The sequence below is a fragment of the Lissotriton vulgaris genome, chromosome 8 (assembly GCF_964263255.1).
Source record: "Lissotriton vulgaris chromosome 8, aLisVul1.2, whole genome shotgun sequence".
NCBI lineage: Eukaryota > Metazoa > Chordata > Amphibia > Caudata > Salamandridae > Lissotriton > Lissotriton vulgaris.
The window spans coordinates 904,323,686-904,346,413 of record NC_141696.1 but is presented as its reverse complement, the minus strand read 5'-3'; positions in this window follow the sequence as shown (position 1 = coordinate 904,346,413).

Here is a 22,728-nt window from a genome sequence, read left to right as displayed (position 1 = left end):
AGAAGAAGATATGATGCCAGCCACCCTGACCCCTAGTTTTACATCTGAAACATTTGTTCTCGTATGCAGGGAATATTCTCTGCAAAGCCTCAGGGGTATAATATAACAACCAACGAGAAAAAAAGGACATACGTTTATAATTAGCTGCTCGGAGTGCTTTGTTTCCTAAATGACATATAACTTCCCAATCTTTATCTGTAAAAACACACTGAGTCATAAGGCTTATTTTTTCTAAGTGACAAGCAGTTATAGGAGATGGTCCAGAGGGGAAGAGCTTTTTATACCAGAATCCAATACCTGTATGTTTCTCCCCATATAGAGCTGTTAACAAAACATTGGGTGTTGTATCTAGCCCTCCTATTTCTTTTTTTATAAAATTGACCAGTTGTATATATTCGAAGAACCTAATACGTCTAGGATGTGCTCTATCTATTACCGTTTGCCAGCCAATTACAGAATTTTGGATGAGTAGGTGCCTTATTTCCCCAAATCCAGCGGATTCCCATTCTAGCAGGTGATTCAATGATATCTGAAGACCCATCTTAGCACATTCTATCAGTTTCAAATGAATAGATCCATCTGAACCATATTTTTTAAATAAGAGCCGTAATCTTGATGCATATCCTATCAGTGTCTTATATCTGGTTTTCTTAGGAAGCTTTGCAGTTTTTAAAAAGAAAAAAATTTGAGAGCCTGATTCCTCAAGCATTTTATCCAAAAAAAAATTGTCTCTTGTCTGTCTATTCCTTAATAATCCCGCCACTATGTCAAAAAAAGCTGCTTCATAATATGTTTTAAAATGGGGCAGAGCGAGTCCACCTAGGTTTACTGAAAGTTGTACCACCGAGAGCTTGGCTCTTGAGGCCTTTTTATTCCAAATAAATCTTCTCATCATGGATTCAAGTTCATTAAAAAAGGCCATGTTAACTTTAATTGGGATATTGCTAAACAAGAATAAAAGCAAAGGCAGTACGTTCATCTTTACCAAAGCCACTCTGCCAATCAAAGACAAAGGCAACAGGTCCCATTGTTCAAGTAAGCTCTTGATTTTGTTCTTCGTTTTTAAATAATTTAAACGAAAAAGTTCTTGATACTCCCTGGTTACATAGATCCCTAGGTATCTTATTGGATCCCGTTTTTCTGCTTGGGGCTGAAGTTCTAGCGGAAGAAAATCTGAATTTGAGCATAAAACAAGAACTTCTGTTTTTTTCTCATTGATCTTATAACCCCCAATCTTTTCGTATTCCTTAAGATCTTTCATAAGATGAAGAATATTTTCTTTATCGGGAGCCATATATAAGATAATATCGTCTGCGAATAATTTTAGTTTTGACATTCCAACGATTGGGGGAGATATTGCTACATTATTCCTTAATTTTATTACTAGAGGTTCAATAAAAAAAGTGAAAAGCAAGGGGGATAAGGGGCACCCCTGTCTAGTGCCTCGATTTATTTTTATCTTCCCTGCTTGCCTAGCATTAATTATAACCTGGGCTGATGCCCCTTCATAAATATTCTGTAGCATATTAATAATTAGAGCAGGGAACCCAAAATAACCCAGGGAAGTAAATAAAACTGACCAGTTAACTAAATCAAACGCTTTTTCTGCATCAATCATTAAGATGCATGCAGGGATTGAGTTAATATTAAAAAAATCTAACGCCTGTATCAAATATTCTGTATTAGCAGCCATATAACGACCGGCTATAAACCCCGTCTGGTCTTGATGTATTACCTCCTGGGCTGCGAACACAAATCTTTGAGCCCAGATTTTCATAAAGATCTTATAGTCCGAGTTCAACAGACTAATTGGTCTAAAGGAATTCACATCCTCGGGGTTCTTATCTTTCTTCACGAAACTAATAATTGTGGACTCTTTGAACTCTAAAGGAACCGTCCCGCCAATTCGAATATAATTAAATAGATTTTTCAAGGGGTCTTCTAGTTCCTTCAAAAACACCTTATAAAACTCAATTGGGAACCCATCTATACCTGAGGCTTTCGCTCCCGCTGTTTCCTTTATACCATTTTGTATTTCTAGGGAACTTATTTCGCTATTTATTTGATTATGCCTGGAGACAGAAATTTTGGGTATATCCAGATTGTCAAAATATTCCCTGATTAGTGTTTCTTCCACTTGAATAGCAGGAGAATAGATTCTCTTGTAATGATCTAGGAATATTTTCGCGATCCCCTCACTCCGAGTCTCTGTACCACCGAGGGGATCCTGAATTTTCAAAATAACAGAGGACTCTTGTTTTTTTCGGATCGAGTTAGCCAAAAGCTTCCCCATCAGTTGACTATCTTCATATAGTTTTTGCTGGAAGGCCTTTGAGCTGTTTGTCTCTTCCAAAATAAAGAAGTCCCTGAGCGATGCTTTGGCTTGTTCCCATTTATTAGGCATTTGATGCAGTTTTAATGCGTACTCTTTCTCAGCGATACACTGAAGGGTAGATATTTTTCCCTTACGGACATTTGCCTTGTTGCTGGAATATGCTATAATCTGTCCTCGGGCTGCAGCTTTAAATGCGCCCCATACTGCAAAAGGCTCTGCTGAATCCTTATTAACCACAAAAAACTCTTTTATCCATTCTCTGAAGCTCTCTACCCATAATGTATTCTGTAAGAGGGTACGATCCAGCTGCCACCTGGGACGCACCCCCTCCATACCCTCCAGAATCAATTCAATTTCAATCCTCCCGTGATCTGAAAACGGATTACAACCTATCAATGCGTTGGAGATTTGCAACGATCTGGAGGATAGAAATAAGTCTATTCTGGAGGCTGTCTGAAATCTATTAGAATAACATGTGTAATACTCAATGTTGGGATTCAGTGAGCGCCAAGAGTCCCGCAGTTGGTATTCTGCCATAAAGGCCTCTAGCACCCTTTTAGTTTTTGGTTTTAATTGTTTCTTATTCTTGTTAGAGGTATCCTTCTTTAAATCCTGAATGTAATTAAAATCACCCCCTATTATAATTTGCCCCGGAGTACCCCTTAACGTTTCACTAATTTCAGTCAGGGCCGTGGTGTCATCTAAGATTGGGCCATAGTAATTTACAAGGTTGAATGTTTTTCCCAGCAGTTTTACTACCACCCAAAGCCATCTACCTTTAGGATCTCTTTGCACCTGCACAATTTCCCAAGGTAGGTTTCTTGAGAAGTAGATTGCGACACCCCTCTGTGCCACCCCTGCTGAGGAGAAGAACCCATGGGAGAAATATCTTGGCAGAAACAATTTTGGATAATGTGTTTTCAGGTGTGTCTCCTGGAGGAAGACCACCTGGGGTTTAAGGGCTGTAATCCATTTTAAAAGGGCACCATATTTCTGTTTGTTGAGCAGCCCATTTGCATTTAAGGACAGGATTTTGCATGGATCAAATCCCATCTATAGAAAAAAATCTTGAACATATTCTGTGCCAACTAATTTCTAGAATAACAGACCTACTGTGCTTGTATTTTTTTACTGCATTTACCCCCCCCACCCTACACCCCCCCAGTGACGTGGGAGCCCCCCCTCCGTCCACGCAGCCCACATCTCCCCCCCCCATAGCTTCTTCAGGTGTCTTCTTGTTACACCTGGTGTGACCCACTAACCCAGGCGCCGCCTTGGTTGTTTCCCTCTTTTTTATTTACTTTTATATAAATATATATATATATATATATTTTTTTTTTTGCTAACAGAATACTCGGATTTCTTAAATGTAATCGCTTTTTAAGTTTTTTAAGCTTTTGAGCCTTTAAACCTAAGCCTTTGTGGATATTTCATTGAGAAGAGTCTGGGCCTCTTCAATATCGGTAAACAAAAAGAATTTTCCCTTTACAAGAACCTTCAGCTTTGATTGCTGAGCAATCGAGGCCTGGGCGCCATTAGCTTTGAACAGTTGTAACAATTTTACGAATTCTTTCCTTCTTTTGGCCGCGGCCGCAGTCATGTCTGAGAATATCCTACATTTAATAGTTTCTGAAATAGCAAACTGACGTTGTTGATAGGCCTTTGAAAGAATCCGCTCCTTAACCCTGAAGTCCGCAAAATTCAGTAAGATTGTTCTTGGAAATGGAGAATTTGGGAAACGCTGAGCCGGTACTCTGTGGGCCCTTGTTATTGTTAAGTCTCCCTCAAAGTCTGGTAGGACTACTTTCTGGATGAAAGAATTAACCCATTGTATCGTGTCTGGGCCTTCTGTTCCTTCAGGAACCCCCACAATTCTCAGGTTTGATCTACGAGAATGGTTCTCCAACTCCTCAAGTTTATTTTCCATAGAGATCCTCTTCTTTACAGCCTCCTTGGTTGCTCCTGAGGCCCTATTCATTTGATCTTCAAAGCTTCCTATCCTTGACTCAGCTTCCTGAACCCTTATAGGGAGTGCTAATGTTATTTCCTCCAGCTTATCTATTCTGGCATGGATGGCAGCTAGCTCAGTTCGTTGATTATTTTTAATCTCACGAATTTCGTCGAGAATTAAATTGAGCATCTCACGAATGTCTAGCTGGAATTTCGCTTCAGATCTCCCTTCAGAGTCCAGTATACTTAAGTCGAGCCCTGTTGCTTCTTCATTCCTGGGGGTTATCGCTTGTATGATTTCCCCATCCCTTACTTCCTCATTTGCTGTTGGAAGCTGGGTTTGAGGTGCAGATACTGTCTTGTCGGGGCCTTTAGATAAGGCACTTTGGGCAGGTGTATCCTGTGAAGAGGAGGGGAGGATCAATTTTGGAGTTGTTTTTTTCGCAAAAAGTGGAAAATCCTTCACTTCCTTTCCTCTGGTTCCACTCTTTCCACCCCCTTCTTCTGTCTGGGCCGCTGGTATAGCCGGAGTTGGAGAAGAATTTGGGGGTTGAGGATGAACTACCACCTCTAACTGAAGAGAAGGAACTACAGTATTAAGGTCAACCATGTTGCCCTCCTTGATTACTGCTTTACACTGTTCTTCATGCTGTTGGGGGGTGGAGGGGAGAGGCAGTTCATCATCACCTGAAGACTCGGGTGTTGTATCTTCAGGCACAGGGCTTTCCTCCCTGTTGCCATCCTCTTTTTTATCCTTAGCAGCCTTGCGTGCCGCCTTTCTAGCCAGAGCAAGGCGAGTTTTAGCCTTCTGTCGGGCAGCCGCTTCCACTTTGCTGAGTTTGACTGCATCCTCACACTCTTTCTGCGGTTTGCCCATTCTTAGAAGTGCAACCTCTCCTTTATATATATATTTTTTTTTTTGCAAAGAACTTATGAAGCTTTTGAGACTTTAACTGTACAATTGCGTGACCATCAAGAGTTTTTTTTTTTTTTAATTTGATTTTTTTTCCTCACAATTACAGCTTGGCAGTCTTTATAAGGCCCTGGAGTTGAGAAACACCGCTGATACTTTACAGCCGATTTTCACGAAATGATTGTATAATGTGTAAGACGCTTTATTCAGCTTCTGCTAATGAGAGGGTCAGATTGACATTTTTTCATTTTCCCCCTCCACTTTTGCCAACCTATCCCTAGCCCCAGTCCTTAAATCTCACAGTTGTCTCGGTGCTGGTATCACTGAGGGAGTGCTCACCTCGGGCATTCTTGGAATGCACTCTCCGCTGACAGTCCAGGAACGTAGCGAGTATAGTGACGCGGTAATTGACAGTTGAACCGGACTTGCGGGCAAAGTTTTAAACGGCTCCTCTGCTTTCAATCCTCAGAGATTTTCAGCCGCGATTCTGATGCGATTCCGATGCGATTCCGATGCTTCGTTCACGCTCCAACGCTCATTTTCCTTGCTTCGCGGCGGCCAGCGCAGAAGCAGACTGTGAGAGCAGCGGGAAGCAGCTAGCGTCTCTGAAGCTCGATCGCCATTCCTGAAGGCGGGGCCATGGGTCGTTAGTCACGGGAGACTACGCAGAGGCGTGGATCTCTGCAGTCCCCGTCATTCCGCTGTGTGAAAACCACTAACATTTATTTTCCGTCATAAATATTTTACTTTTTCATGAATGTAAATCCCTTCTTAAATAGTTTCCATTGTAATAGCGCCTTGGGCCTCACAAGCATTGAGGAAGTGCAATAGAAATCAAACATACATAATACAATATCAGTAACTTTCTTGTTCAATTACATTTTAAAGGAATGGTTTGTATATAATTTCTCATTTTTATAAGTTAAGCTCTAACAAGGTCCGGCTGCAGTGTATTTCTTAGTAGGGAGAGGAGTGAGATGCAAATTGAGCCTTTCATCTGTCCCCCCACCAAGTCTTACACGCCTTTCAAATGGGTTGAAGAGGACTCGATTGCAGGGGATACAACAAGAAATGTAAAAATAAAAACAGAGCTTCCTCCACCTTTTAAAGGTGTTTGGATGGCCAACAGAGCACAATAGCCCAGCGTGAAGGTCTGCTGAAAGAATCCAGGGAGTCCAGGAGGTTGCAGCAGCACGGGCTAAGGAGTGCGACGGGGTGAGGGGCGTAAAGGAAGATTAGCACTCGAGTGCTTCACAAAAACGGACGGACTCGTCAGCTGTGTGTCACGCTTCTTTTTTTAAATGCCAAATTGCACTGAGTTGGCTTGCTGCCCCATGAGTACCGGTACTCTTTTTGGACAAGAAGAAGTTCCAGTACTCAAGCGCAGAAAATTTAGAAGTGCCGGCATTTAGTACCAGTGAGTACCGACCCATTTAAAGCACTGTATACGAGGGATACAATTTTGGGTAAAGACTGCAACTGTGAGAATGCAATTATTTGTTATTAAACCTCAGGACCACAGGTGCATGGTGTACATGGAGCAAGCTAGTATCATCACTGTAGAAGGCAATGGTAAATATTACCATGTTTCATTCTTCCCACAAACATGAAATTACAGGGTCATTTACAACACAGAGTAAATGCCAAAAAGGGTGCAACAAGAATTACTGTCCATGATAGTACTTGCTTCTATTGGGTATTCTTGACAAATTGCACTAAGCCCTATTTTGACTGAGCACCAACAATCAGCTTTTAGCTTTTGATATCTCCCGAAGCACTGAGGTTTGCAATGGACACTAACACAAGCAACACATGGGTAAACCATGTTTGCGCACGTTATGCCACATGTTTATCACTCGGGTAAATCACACATGAATACCTCACTGAGCCCGGGGTATGTATTAATTCTAATGTGGTTTTGTGTCCTGCCCTTATTTATTAGTGTACATTACCTTGTTCGAGTTTATGATATTTACATGTTTTTATCTTCCTACTTTCAAACAAAGGCGGTTTCGGCTTTTGGCATCATCATGTGAAACACCACATTCTTTATGTATTCCTTTAACCCCACCCATGCTCAGGACGAGCTCAGCGCTGCCAAATACTGGCACTGCCCTAGGGGCAGCGAATCCAATTGTAAGATGAATGGCTTTTGGAAATCTGCACCGTGTTGCACAGTGCAGGTGGCAAGCTGTCTTCGAATACATGGGAGATTTCAGATCCATTTGCAAGTAAGTGCAGCCACCAGTAAGCAGATGTCTTCCCCTCTAGAGGCCCTTGCAGGTAACAGCGGTGGGGCCGGGTTAGGGGGGATTTCGAGGTACAATGCAGAGGGAAAATAAATATTTATTTAATTTTCTCTCTGCATTGTCCCTTGAAGTCCCCCCAACCCCACTGCTCCACAGCTGTTACCTGCATGGACCATGGCTGGAGTGCAATCCCTGCTGGCATACCATTGTGCCCCCCCCAGCATTTCTACAAAGCAGCTCCTGGTGTGACTTCTAGAGTGGGCAGCTAATTTATAAAAGCCCAATGGAGTGACCCTTGATTTCACACTAAAGAAAAAAGAAGGAGGAAATCAAGTTTAAAGTAGGTCTTTTTGTTAAGAAGGTAAGATCTTTAGGACAGCGGGTAAGGATAATTAGAAGGGAACTAGAACTACATGATCTCTCTCTGTGTGTAAGAGGGCAAGTGGCAGTTAGTAATAATCTCTAAATGATGACCCTGGCCACTCTCTGCAGTTGATGGAAATCTCACTGTTTCGTAAAGAGTCTCCGCCTCAGTTGTTAGTCTTACTTAAAAAGCTTTCTTTGGTTTCGGATGCTACACAGTGGTAGTGAGGTATTTAACCATTTGTTGTGCTTTGTCTTTCTTTTAACCGCCATTGGTCATTAAACGATCCCTAGGACCTTTGTCCCTCTGTGGATGTGTATGTAGTATTCCAAAGACATAAGGCCAGGATGAGTCACACAGGGCGACTTAGCATTGCCTCATGGATATGGTTGAGAAGCTTGTGCCACCAGAGCTCCAAGAGTAGAGGTACACCAGTGGCACCAGCCTATGTTACCCAGGCCTAAATCAGTATACCTTGCTATCCTAGGATGTCTTGTGGATGCATTACCCACTCAAGGAGTGACATACACTGGTCGGATTGGCCAGTCTACAGTGAATGTGGCATGCAGGGGACAGATTGTATATATTTTCAATGGATGTGTCTAGGCATATATTACACATGTTGATATGTACATTCCAACAGTTACCAGAGAGTCATTACAAACAACCAACATATCATGCTGTGATACACAAACATCTACTGTTTGGGCTTGGGTCTAGAAGGAAATGTGTGGAAAGTGTGCAGTGCCAATGCACATTCTATTTATTTCACATCTTTCTCTATATTTTGGTGATCATGAGGCCAGCTTGTGTAGCCAAATTGAGTCACACAATATGGTCAGCTTGGTATTTTTTTGACCCAATCTAGCACTATGACTTGGAATGCATCAGTGCATGTTATATTGGCTGGATTCACCCTGCATGTAGTCATTGTTCTGGACAAATGTTTCATATTCTAACTCTTTGTGTTGTGTTTTTACGAACACAGAAAAATTTACTTGTAGGAGTGAACCCATTGTTTGCGTCTGAGTGCAACATGTCAACATGGTAGGATACATACCTGCTTGTTCCAGTTGTATCTTTGCCTAGTGGGTCAAGTTTGGCAGTATTGGTACTATGTAGCCACTCTTACACTGGCACCGTTGAGTATTTTGCAATTATATGTGTGATGTCAAAATGGATTTAATATGTACCTGCAGACAATGATGTGGCATATGGACACTGTAGGGGTTGGGCTGTGTTCCCATGTACATAATATGTGCCTCAATTCACAGTCATCAGGCGAAGAGTTAACTCTACTATACACCACAAGTATGAGGCTTTCATAATGGCTAGCTCCATGGGACACACATACAGCCATTGCAGACTATTTACTATGCCACACCATTTTGATAGTTTGGCGGTTATTACATTGCAACTAAACACATTCTCATAACCTGTCCAAACTGTGCCAAACTACAATCTTTGTTTGAGTCTGTCTTTGGACCTGCATTTGGCACAGGTTGCTGGCATACACAAATTTTAAATTGACATTGTCCATGGCTGGTTGTTGCCCATTGCTACATACCTTTGTTGCATACCAATTAATACCATGTGTGATGTGAGTGTTTTGATGTTTACAGTAATTATGAAGTAAGATTATATACACAATGGCAGTGTTCATAAATGATTTGTCTATTATTTACACCTTTTTCGGTCTCCCCGCCATGTCCCAGCAAGTGAGGGTGCATTTTTGAGTTGGTCCTCATCTTCCCCATCATCCTCCCATGGACCTTCATGGACTTCATTTCCCTCACCCCATGGTACATTTGTCCTTACACATATATAGTGCAGAATGCAACACACTAGTATGATTTCACAAACCATAGGGGAAGAGTACAATAATCTCCCCCGGACTAGTCGAGAGACATAAAACATGAATTCAGGACTCAAAAAGTTTGCTCTACTATGGACCGGGTCCTGCTAAGTGCCTGGTTGTAGCTACGCTAGGTATTAGTCTGGAGATGAGCATGTAAATGTAAATCCAGTATTTGTAAAGAGTGAATAGTTACCCAAAGCTGGGGGCCTTCGGGAAGATTAAGCAAGCTATTGCCCAGAGTTACATGCTTTTGCGCTGACCTGCTGCCGGTGCCAGGGATCGAACCGTGAGCCCCAGATTCCAGCGTCAGTTGTCCTGGGCGCTGCGCCACACCTCTTCCCTGTGGGGTTTCATGACCCATGGCTGCAGACGTTATCCTTGGCCAGCTAAGTAAATAGGGGGGAACAATTAGCCAATGGTCATGATGGTTGATATGCCCACCTTCATGTACATTCTATAATGTGTCCTGACAGACTCCTACTCTTTGCAAACAGTATGAGACATGTCCTGATATTGTTTGGCAAACACTCATTTTCATTTTTTGGATGCCTGACACTGTACTACTCATACAACTATACTGGCCTGTGTAATACACTTACCAAATCTAATACTTAAGTTACAAGTGCCATGAATGTGGCAGATCTTTCCTAGTATGGAGCGTCAGTTCGCCATTCTGGAGACACTTCTTGTATGCTTATTTGGGACTACTATTGGCATTTCTGAAGTAATACGTGTCAGACTTTACCAAATTAAGTTAGGGCAGATGAGGATGTCTCATTCATTCACATATATTTAGATGTAACAGTATTAGACACTGTTTTTCATTGGCTATAGCGATTGAGAGATTAGTGAGTACATGTAATTGTGGGACATGATAATCTACACACGGCAGTGCACTATGTCTGCTCTTGTGACAGTGCACAAGGGGAAAGATATGTGGGAGTCTTGTTCTGTACAGTGCAACTGGTAAACGCTCAGGACAGTCCTTTCTCACTGATTGAGGACATTGCAAGACGTATTTTTCAACATGATACAGTGTCCTGGAATTGCAGCCTGCACTGGCAGACAATGGGCAGCATTACAACAAGATGGACACATTATATGTATGGTGAAGGCGTGGCTGTGGTGTCCTGTGAGCTGCATTTTGTGCATGAGGGTCTACCTTGCTGCACAGTCAGAACCCGTGGAGGACTGATAGTATAGGTTTTTGTGGCACAAAGCCGAGCACACATTGAATGGCAGGTGTATATATTTGATGACTATTGTAATTTTCCATGATACACATGACCGAGATGGTCACATTGTTGTACCAATTTTCCTTTTAACAGGTTTTGCACACAAGACATGCCTATTGACCATGGAAGAAACCTGCCAACAGACAGACAACAGAAATTGAGGTCCTTCCTTCAAAACGGAATTGTGACCCAGCATGTTACATAGTGTTGCATTGCTCAGGATCTTTCCACCATTTTGAAACCTAGACAGGGCCTCATTTACCGGCTGATGCCACAGGCCAGCATAGGGAGTCACTTTGGTACACTAGCCTGCACCAACAAAAAAGGGTAGGAATGTACCATATTAATGACATATGGAACCCTGGTGTTCCTTCTGCATGAGCAAGTTCACAGATTGGTAACTAGCACCAACACATGCACTCTTACACCATGCTGCAGGTGTGTATGTCTGTAGTGGACTTAATTGTTTTGATGCCGTAAGGGACATCTTCCTGCACAAAAACAAACAATGGAGGGGTTTTACCTCTCTGTATTTGTGCTTTTAAATGCAGCACACATAGAAGGAGTAAATAACAAGGATAAATGAAGTTTTTTCTCTGTGTTATACATCCCCTGAGGAGGCAAACATTGTGGACACATTTCCTGTTTTCCAGGTCTTTGTAATTCTCTGAATGTTTTAAATCACATTAGTGTTGCAAGTAAGGCAACACAGCAGTTTACACTGCCTTGCATTAGTCCATATTTATGACGCCATACCAGGGCACACAGGGTGACTAAGCGTTGCCTCATAGATATGATTGAGAGAACTGCTCCATCAGAGCATCATGTAAATTTACGCTCCAGCAGCACCGGCCTCTTGTACGTTTATTTATTTATTTATTTGTTTGTTTGTTTATTTATTTAAACGGTTTTATATAGCGCTGGCTAGACACAAGGGTATCACAGCACTTTACAGGGGATGTGAGTGAACTCACTATGCAGTATTACATTAGTACAAACAATGGAAAAGCAAAATATATGAGCAAAATGTACAGAACAATAAATAAAAAGACAAGGAAATAAAAGGTAACATTTAGTCCATCAGTATTCACTGGATATCAGAGCCAGTGTGGTTTATCAGGGGGAGTGGAGAGGTATAGTGATGGGGTGGAGCCAGGGAGAGAGAAGGGGGAGGAGGTTGCATGGAGGAGTATGCAGCGAAAATATGAGAGCTGGACAAAGGAGGATGGAGGTATGTGTGAAGAAGAGAGGAGGGGGTAGCGGTCAGGGATAAGGCAGTGAGAAACATAACGTACTAATGGGCAGAATGTGAGAAAACTGTAAGGTGACAGCATTAAGGACCGCAGTATTTGAGGAGAAGGTGTCGCTTGAGATCTCTTTTGAAGCTGAAGTACGAGGGGTTGCAACGTAGATCTTTGGGGAGAGAGTTCCAGATTGTAGATGCATTACTGGAGAAAGGGCGTAATTGGGTAGATTTCTTGTTAACCAAAGGAGGAACCAGTAAAAGAGCCTTGTTGCTCCTCAATTCTCTAGAGCAGCCCACTTTGTGAAGTCTTTGTGAGAGATACAGTGGGGTTTGAAGATGTAAGGCTTTATGTGAAATGCACGTGGTCTTGTAGCTGGATCTGCCGTCGATGGGAAGCCATTGGAGATCTTTGAAGACCGGGGAGATGTGATTGGATCTCTTGCAATCGGAAATAAGACTGGCCGCGAGGTTAAGGACAGATTTGATAGGGGCTAGGTACTTTGGGTGTTCCGAAGAGCAAGGCGTTACCAAAGTCTAATCTGGAGAGAACTAATGATTAAACAACAGATTTAAAGTCGTCCACAGGAATGAAGGGTTTGATTTGCTTGAGGTGATGTAGGGAAAAGAGGGCGCCTTTAGCTGTGTTTTTTAAGTGGGGAGAAAGGCAGATGTTTTGGTCAATGCTAATTCCGAGAGATTTAACTGAGCTCGGGGAGGCCAAGGAGCAGTTGAGAGCTTTGAGGTCGGAGAGCCAGTGAAGGATGGGGAGGATGAGATTTGATTTTATAGTAAAGTTGGGTATCATCAGCATAGAGGTGGTAGTTGATACCTGCATTTTTTAGAATGAGAGTGAGGGGCTCCATGAAAAGGTAAAATAGAGGAGGATAGAGAATAGACCCCTGAGGACCACCCAGGGAGACAGGCATAGGTTTAGAGAGGCAATTGCTGATTTTAATTTGTTGGGTTTTGTGCTGAAAGAAGGAGTAAAACCATTCGAGAACAGGACCATTGAAGCCAAATCGATCTTTGAGGGTGTTGAGTAAGGTAGGGTGGCTGACAGTATCAAAAGCAGCGGAGAGGTCCAGGAGGATGAGAAGGGAAGCCTCCCCCTTGTCGAGGGAATGACGGATATCGTCAACAATGTTGAGCATTGCGGTTTCGGGAGCCTGACTGTAATGTATCAAAAAGATTGAATGCGTCGATATGTTTGTCCAGTTGTCGTAGGATGCATTTTTCTAGGGCCTTGGAAAGAAGAGGCAGGTTGGAAATCGGGCGCAAATTGTTAAGGTCGTTAGGGTCGGCAGTAGCATTTTTGAGGATGGGAGAGATTTGGCCAAGTTGGAGGGAAACAGGGACACAGCCGGAGGCCAAGGAGGAGTTGATGATTGAGGTCCAATAAGGAGAGATTATATACTTTAAATCTTGGACGAGGTTGGCGGGGAGCAGGTCAAAGGTATGAGAGGAGGGTTTAAGTTTAGAGATGATGTTAAGGACTTCTCATTCAGTAACTGGGCAGAAGTAAAGCTAGGGTGCGTTATTTTTGGGCTGAGGGGTGGCGGAGTACGGGAGAAGAGCAGAGTCTGGAGGGGGCGAAGGTGAACAAGGTGACTTGGGAGGGGGGTATGTAGGGGTAAGGAGCCCTGTGGTGGGGGAGTAACCGCAAAGGATTGGGAGGGTTGTATTGCACATGTGCTATGTAGTATGGTGCAAGTATGAGGACCACACCTGCTACTTATTCACCCAACACAAATATGGCTATTTTATTCTAAATAATTTAGTGTCATGAGTTCAGTCATGTACTTGAGATGTACTTACCAACCAGTAGGCCATTCCCATATGTCCCATTCTGTAAGCACTCTTTTATGATGCAATGTGTAAAGATGTGTGCAACATAAGCACTCTCATGGTACTTTGCCAGCACATTGATGAACATCCCCAGGTGGTCCACTATTCTCTGCACGTTGAAGACATATGTGTGCTTCCTAATGCAGTACATGTGGGTTGTAGCCACAGGTGGCACAAGTTGCCCAAGTGTGAAGCCCGTTGCCGCCAACAATTGCTGGGAGACATGAGGTATGAGCTTATGATGGCTTCCTGTACAGAGGGTAGGAATACATGCTGAAAAGTATGCCTGGGATATACCTGCCAATCTGGTTGTGAAAAGTTGGAAATTGCAGACTTGTGTAGTGCTGCCATCAGTTTGGCCTGCAGAGGGATGTTGGTGCATCTCTTGGATGTTTTCTGCATCCTTGGTGCAATCTTGTACAAGAGCAGGACAATGGACCCCCTCCTGAGCCTCTAACAGGTGATGACCTTTTCTTCCCTGAGGTCAAGGAGGATAATATTCTGCTGGTATGTCCATTTGCTTCTCCTGTGTTGCCTCCGTGGTGATGGGGGATGTGGTGTTGGTGGTCACGGGTGGAGCGGTCCCTACTTGGATCAACATTATTTAGTGTTGAGGCTTGGTTTAAACAAAGTCTGGTACTTCACACATTGTACATATATTCTACTTCTGTTGTAAAAAAACATTCACTTTTAGTTAATGAATATATTTATTTCACCAGAAATGTATGTTTAAAGTTATCTTTTTCATCTACCAGCAATATATACTAATGTCCTCAAACGCCACTTCACCAACAAACTCTTCAAGAATGATTGCTTCTTACGTGGAAATAGATTTACGTCAATATTTTTCAACCATAAAAATGAGGACTATTTAAGTTATCTGCAGAATTACTCTGGTTCTTCTATGAGTTAAATGTGAGCCTGACTCTATCGACTCCTGTAGACTTAGTTTTTTTAAGTGAATGTGTAAGTTTTTTTTAATTCTATTTTTTAACGGTAACGTCCCTCTAAGCTTTGTTTTTTTTCAGTGATTTTCTAAGGTTTTTTTTTCACAACCGTCTTTATTGAATTGTTAGGCAGAGCATAGGTACAGTTCTCCACAATCAGGAGGATACCGTCCACATTAAACAAATAGCAGGATGAACAGAAGCCTAAATTTGAAATGACCCCCCTCCCCGTCCCACGTCCCACCCACCCCCAAGAACACACCCCAACTCCCTTCCCCGGCTACCCACCCCTTATCCCACCCTAACCCTGTGCACGTGTCTACATTTCACCAAATATACAGGCAAGGCAATGTAGGTATCAGGTAACGACCTAGGGCCCAATGTCCCCATCCGGAGGCGGCACATCATCTATATCAGCTGGGGGCTCCAAATCCAGTCCTCTGTAGTCTGCCCACCGCTTCCAGATCTTATAATGTTTCCGGGGGCACCCCCTGGCCTCAAATACAGGTAATTCTAAGCCCATAAGAAAGTCTAAGCCCGCTTTCCAGGCGGTAAGCGGGGGGGCACGATCACTCTTCCAGGCTCTCGCCAGATCTCGCTTAGCTACAACCAAAACCTAGTAACAGTAGGTGGCGTTTATAGATGTTGCCTCCAACATTTTCCAGAACATGGAGGAGGCCCAGCCTGGGTATACGGGGGAGATCCCACCCCAGCACCTCCGACAGACAATTCCACACCCCATTCCAAAAGCGAGTCAGACCCACACAAGACCACACCGTATGCAGCAGCGTTCCTCTTTCAGTTCCACAGCGCAAACATTCTGGAGCGGCAATGAGGCCTGCCCTCCACAGTCTCTCCCTAGTGTAGTATGCTCTATGCAGGTATTTAAATTGTATGAACCTGAGTCGCACAGCAATGGCAGCCCCGCGGGGGGATTCAAGTGCCTCCCTCCAGTCATCCTCATCCAACGGGCCAACATCCGTCTCCCAGGAGGCCTTCAAGGACAGGAGAGAGGAAGAGCAGTGAGTAACCAGCGTTTGGTAAATTTTGGAAACTTTCTTATCTCCCAGGTCCCCCATGAAGAGCTTGGCCTCCACCGGGCTGAATTCAGGAAGCTGGTCCAGCCCCACCAGACTCGGCGTGAGTGCATGGCGAAATTGTAGATATTTGAAATATTGGGTCTTGGGCATATTGAATTCGGAGCTGAGATCCTGAAAGGATTTGAGGGTGGTCCCTGTGAAAACATGGCCGAGGGAGGAAATCCCAATGGCGTCCCAGCCACCAAACCCCGACAGGGAGGCCAGCGCCGGAAGCCGACCGTTATGCCACAGCGGAGTTTTGGCTGTCAGCCTGCCCCACTAACCCATACGGCGCAGTGCCTGCCTCCAAATCACAAAGACCACCTGGGTGACCCGCGGCAGCATCCTCCTCCGCCTGGCCGAATACAATAGCGTGTGCAGCGTGGCATCGCCCATTAAAAAGTGTTCCAACGCATACGCCGGGTCGCTGTGGTCGCCATACCACCACTCATTTAGAACCAGCAGATGGGAGGCCTGGTAGTAAGACAGGAGGTCAGAGGTAGCCAGACCTCCGCAGTACGTGGATAGAAAGCAGGTCCGCAGTGCCACTCTAGAGGCACCCCCGGCCCACAGAAACTGGCCAAGTGTTGAGTTCACGCGACGGAACCACTGCGGGTCAATCCTGTACGGGTGGTTCTGTAGTTGGTAGAGAAGCCGTGGCAGGGCAACCATCTTGAAAATGGCAGATCTGCCATATATATTGAGGGGCATGCGAGACCAGGCCTCGACGTCCGATTGGACTTTATCCCACACCGGCAGCACGTTACGCTCCCACGCGACCGCGGCAGACTCCGACAGGAAGACACCCAGGTATTTTAGACCACCGACCGCTACTTGTAACGCCGAGGCCCAAGGGTATGTCTCCGGCTCGTCGCCCAGTACCCATAGGGTCGATTTACGTGGATTAAGAAAGAGTCCCGAAACCTCGCCAAACACTTGCATCATATCCAGTATGCGAGAGCCAGAGCGGGGAAGGTCAGTCATAAAGAAAAGGACATCATCCGCATATAATGCGATTCTATCCATGAGTTCCGCTCCCCACACAAAGCCATGATATTGTGCATCTAGACGTACCTGTGTGGCCAACGGTTCCATGGCCAGAGCGAAAAGGTAGGGGGAGAGGGGGCATCCCTGTCGGGTTCCCCTAGCAATTGGGAACTTCTCTGAGATCGCTCCAGAGATGCGCACAGAGGCGGTAATGTCTGTGTACAGCAGCCTCACGTAGGAGATGAATACCGGTCCCAAGTTGAGGAGCGGCAGAAGGGCAAAGAGGTAGGTCCAGCTGACCGAGTCGAATGCCCTATCTATGTCCGCCAGTAGCAACGCGGCCCGATCCCCGGTCGCCCCCACAGCGTCTACCGCCGCCTGTGCACGCCTAATATTGTGTCGCGTCGCCCGGTGCGGCATGAAGCCTGCCTGATCCGGGTGGACCAGATCTGCAATATATGGGAGGAGACGGTTTGCCAGAGCCTTGGCTAGTAATTTGGCCTCGAAGTTGATCAGGGATATGGGGCGATAGGACTCGTGTCGATCCGGGGGCCTACCTGGTTTCTGAAAAACCACAATTTCGGCCTGACGCCAGTCCGACGGCATGCTACCTTGCTCCCGCGCCAATTCCAATGCCCGTCTATAGTGTGGCCCAAGCTGCAAGTGGAATTTCCTATAAAATTCGCTGGGGAACCCACTCGGTCCCGGTGCCTTGCCTAAATTAAGCTGGCCCAGCGCATCTCCCAGTTCCTCCGCCGTCAGGGGGAGGTCGAGGGCCTCCCGCACCTCGTCCGAGACTGCCAGTGGGGGAACCTCCGCGAGGAACCCAGCGATCGCCTCCGGTTGGAGACACTCTCGAGGTGCATACTGCTCTGCATAATATTGCGCAAAGCTCGCCGCCAAGGTCACAGGGTCAGTTATCGCGGTCCCCTCCCCATCGGTGAGGCCTGGTAAGGTGATCGGTTGTAATGTTTGTTGGCAGAGCCTATGGAGCATGGTGCAGGATTTATCACCCCATTGGTAGACCCTGCTCCGCGTGGCCAGCCACGCTTGACGAGCTTCGTCTAGTAGCACCGAGGCGTAGGAGTGTTGCGCCTGCAGAAGTAGTCGTAACGCCAGGTCATCCCTCTCTCCCCGGCATCGTCCCTCCAGTACTTCCACCCGCTCAGCAGCAGCAGCAGCAATGGTTTCCTGATGAGTGCGACGGGCAGCCGCGCACCAAGCAATGTCGATGCTTCTCATAGTGGGTTTCATGGCTTCCCACACAGTCACAGCGTCAATCCCTTCCGCTAAATTCTCCTGCCAATAATGGGCTATCGCACTACGCATATGCTGTGTGTAGTCCGCTCGCTGTAGGTGCCACGAGGACATCCTCCACCGAAACGGCCGGCGGGATTTGCGCAAGTCGATCTGGACCGTAACAGGGGAGTGATCAGACAGCCCCCGAGGCCTAATTGGAGCCCATTTCACCCTGTCGAGGAAGGCCCCCGGCACAAACACACAATCCAGCCGCGAGAAGGAGCCGTGTACAGCCGACACATACGTGTACTCACGCGCCCTGGCATGCAAGTGTCTCCAGGCATCCGCCCAGCCCAGCCCATCGTAGGGGAGGCTGCTGCCGCGACCCCCCACGCACTCCGCCTGTCCAGGCCCACATCCACCACGTCATTCCAGTCGCCACTGATCACAGGCAGGGAGTCGGGGATCTCAGCCCATAGGTCAAATAGTTTCTCAGCCAAGGACCACTGCAGCGGGGGGGGCATATACACAACCAAACACCACTGGTTCCGAGCCAATCGTCCCTTTCACAAACACATACTGACCCTGAGGATCAAGCCAGTGACGCTCGTGGGTATAGGACAGCCGCTTGTGGATGAGAATAGCTACCCCCCTCGAACACCTGGAAAACCCGGCATGGAAAACCTGGTGGAAACCAAATCGCTGCAAACTCAGTGTCTTTGTGCCTAACATGTGTGTTTCTTGAAGGAGCATCACATCAGCCGTGTGCCTTTTACCCCAGCGCAGTACCGCCCCGCGCTTGATTTTGTCCAACATCCCCCGGACATTCCAGCTCACTATTTGCATAGAGTCATTAGGAGGTTCTCGCTCTGAGGTGTCAGCCATAGTCACAATTAACAAGTCTCCGAGGCCTCCAGAGCCCGACCCAGGCCACCCACACCATACAAGCCAAATCAGCAAAAGTCACGTGCACCCCCTTCAGACCACTCCCCACCCCCCCAGTCCCGGCCCGCCCGCCCCGTTCCCCCAACAACCCACCTCCCACCCCCCACCCCTATACCTCAGAGAACATTGAAGTACCTGTCGCGGCATGGGGAGTTTCAGGCCCAAAACAGAGCGCCTAAAACCCACCATACCAATGGATCCCAACTTTTCCCCCCAACTAATAGAGCCGTTCCCTCAGGGCCACCCCCCAGCCACGGGAGGATCAGGCGGCCCATCAGAAAGTACCCCAAACCCCCATTGTACCAAGTATCCAGATCACATGGAGAGCGTAGCAGTCAGGTGCCACCCATCGGAAGGCCCCCAAGTCCCACCATGGCCCAGGTCATACTGCACCAGTCGTCGTCTGCTCCGCCACTCGAGCCTCCGAACAAGGCCCTCCGCAGGGTCCACCGATGGAGCCGGGCGAAGTAATGAGAATGGAATTCACACCATGCTCAGTTTTCTTTTCCCGATTGGTCAGTATCAGGCTGCGTCTCGCTCAGCAGGCCCTCTCAGGACAGAGAACGCCGTCGCGAACGGGACTTCCGATGTCGTTTACCCTTGCCGGCGGAGTCGCTCCGCTCCTGGGATGATCCACGCGATGGTCCAGAGCCCAGACCCGGCTGGGCATTCGGGCGGAGCCTGACCGTCTCATCCGTCCACTTGAAAACGTCCTCCGGGGAGTCGAAGAAATGAGTCTTGGAGTTGAAGACCACCCGAAGGCGGGCTGGATAAAGCAATGAGTATTGGATCTTTAGGCCGCTCAGTTTGGCCTTCGCAGCCAGAAAGGAGTGCCGCTGCTGCTGCACCTGCCTGGTGTAGTCTGGGAAGATCATGATCCTGTGGTTGTCGAACAGCAAAGTCTCTTTAGCCCTCGCTTCCCGGAGTATGGTGTCCCTGTCGTGGAAGTTTAGGATTTTTGCTATGACCGGCCGAGGCCGTTCCCCCACCGGCGGTTTCTGTGTCAATGCTCTATGTGCGCGCTCCACCACGAAGCAGCGCGACAAAGCGTCCGGGCGGAGCCGCTTTCCAGCCACCTCGTCAGGAAGGCGTCCATGGGCCCTTTCTCGCAATCTTCCGGAAAGCCTACGAAGCGCAGGTTATTCCTTCGCGCTCACCCCTCCGCGTCCTCCACACGAAGAGCCAGCCCCTTCTGGATGCTCCCCATCTCCACTACCTTCCGTTTCAGCTCGCCAACATCTCCCTCCACTCCCGTGATCCTGGTCTCGGTCTCCGTGAAGCGGGCAACAGCGTTGCGGAGGTCTTGGCGCAATAGCATGACATCGGCCCCTACCGCACCAATTTTGGCGTCTAACATGTCTCTGGACTGCGTGATGGCCGCCATCAGCGCCGCGTTGTCTGGCCCGGTGTTCTGGCCTCCTCCGGCAGCCCCCGATCCCCCACTGGGGCCGGTGAATTGTCGATTGGCCCCTGCTTGGCGGAGCTCGTGCCGCCTCCACCTCTGGTCATTGTCCGGATAGTTGTAATGGGCCGCTCGGTGTCCTGGCAGTCGCTCCTCACACCGTCGCCCAAGATCAGCCGCCACCCGGGGTAAGGCCCGGGACCCGGAATTCCGCTGGGCGCCTCGCCACACCTGCCCACCACCACAGAGCATGGTCACGGTGCCCGCGTCAACAGTCAACGGCCTCCAGCAGTGTCCAGGGCCCCCAATAGCAAACGGGGCAGCCGGCTCGGCTCCTCACCTTCACAGGGCTCCTCCGGTGTCTCGTGTGCAATGAGCACTCCGCCGCCGTGGGTGGTGAGCACAACCAGGCGCCAGGACCGGGGCGGCCGGGCAATGCTGCTCCTCTGGGCCACCCTGGCCACCCAATCTGTGCACAGCGCCGGGGGGGGGCAAGACAGACGCCGAAATTCCACGGACTGTACCGCCCGCAAGGCGGGAAGACGAGGCGCCCCCAATAATGGCGCGGATCAAGGCTCCGGGCCGACCACCTCACAGCTCCCAACACGGGGTCCACAGCAGCAGGACGTGCCCCCTCCGTGCCGGTGCGGAGGCACTTGTATCGCCGCCGCACCGTCATCGGCAGCCTAGATGGATCCGGCCGGTCCCTGGGTCCACAGGGCCCTCCTCCAGCGCCCCCTCCGTATGGCCCCCAGCAGTGTCCACAAATCAGCACCTGGCAGGAGATTTCGCCGTCTGTGCTCCGACCTCCAAAAATGTGCCTCCTGGAGCCCCACGGGCCCGCCGACGATCCAGTCGCCCAAGGTCCAGCGCCAGCAGCCGGGGTCACGCAGAAATCGAGGCCCCGGCGTCACACGCGGCTGGTAGGCCCGGCGGGCATCACCGCAGATAACATCTCCAGCTGGTGACCGGGTGTCTCGGAAGCACCTCCGGTGCCCCTAATCTCCAGCAGTCTCCGCCGTCGTAATTAAGGCGATTGCGGGTTTGGGGAAGGATAATTCAACAGGATAAAGTTTGGGCCGGCGGGAGCTCTACGGAGCCGCGTCCGCCATCGTCGCCCTCAAAGCCACGCCCCCTTTTCTAAGGTTTTTTAATTTTTAATTTTCTTATTATTCATTTTTTTTTTGTTTTTACAAACTTTTGCCTGGTGTACTGATATAAACCCAATCTTCAAAAATAGGGTTTCGTTTAAAAAAAACGCCAAATGGTAATCAATTTAGGACACACACATACTATATGAACTAATGATTCTTGTGGCTATCCACATAATCTGCAATTAGTATCTGGCCACTGCTCAACCCAGGGCTGCATACACACTTTTGTTGGATTAATTCCCATTTGTAGATTTAGAAAGCTATTTTTTATTTTAGCCGAGAAATGTGCCATCAGATAGGGCTGAATATGTAACAACTGGTATGAGTTAATCTCATACCATGCATGCTTTTTCCCTGCTAATGCGGTTTTATCCAAGTTAAGGGATTCAACTTTAATTAATTTTTTTAAGATCAAGTTATAATTGGGCATAATAAATTCCTGAAGTGTTATTTACATACCAATATCCCTTAGGCATGTTGAAATTTGAGATCTCCATCTAACAGTATAAGCAGACTGATTTATTTCAATCCAGCAATAGTTCCCTAGGGAGGCAGGGGCAGAAGAAAACATAGAGAGCATGTATTTCAAAAAAGCTCAGACTGACACCAAGCTCTGCCTTTCGAGAACAAACTCTAGTCTTATTCCTGCTTTCCCTACTGATCTGGGATTCCCAAGCATTGATTTAAAAGCCTTGACCACCAGTAAATCTAGACGCTTTGCATCTTTCCCCCTGGTAATGGGTTAGCCGTGTACAAGAGTTGGCTCTAGGTTGGCTTTCAAACCTTTAAGGATATAATCGTAAGATTGCCAAATCAACAATTATTTTAAACTTTTAAAAGCATGAATTAGAACCACTGTTTTTTCCCTTAGGTCTTTAAAATTAAATGTAAAAGAGACTCTGTTATCAAACACCACCCCTAAATATCTGTATGTTTTAACAACTTCAATTGGTCCTGCTTTGGCTCTCCATATATGAATC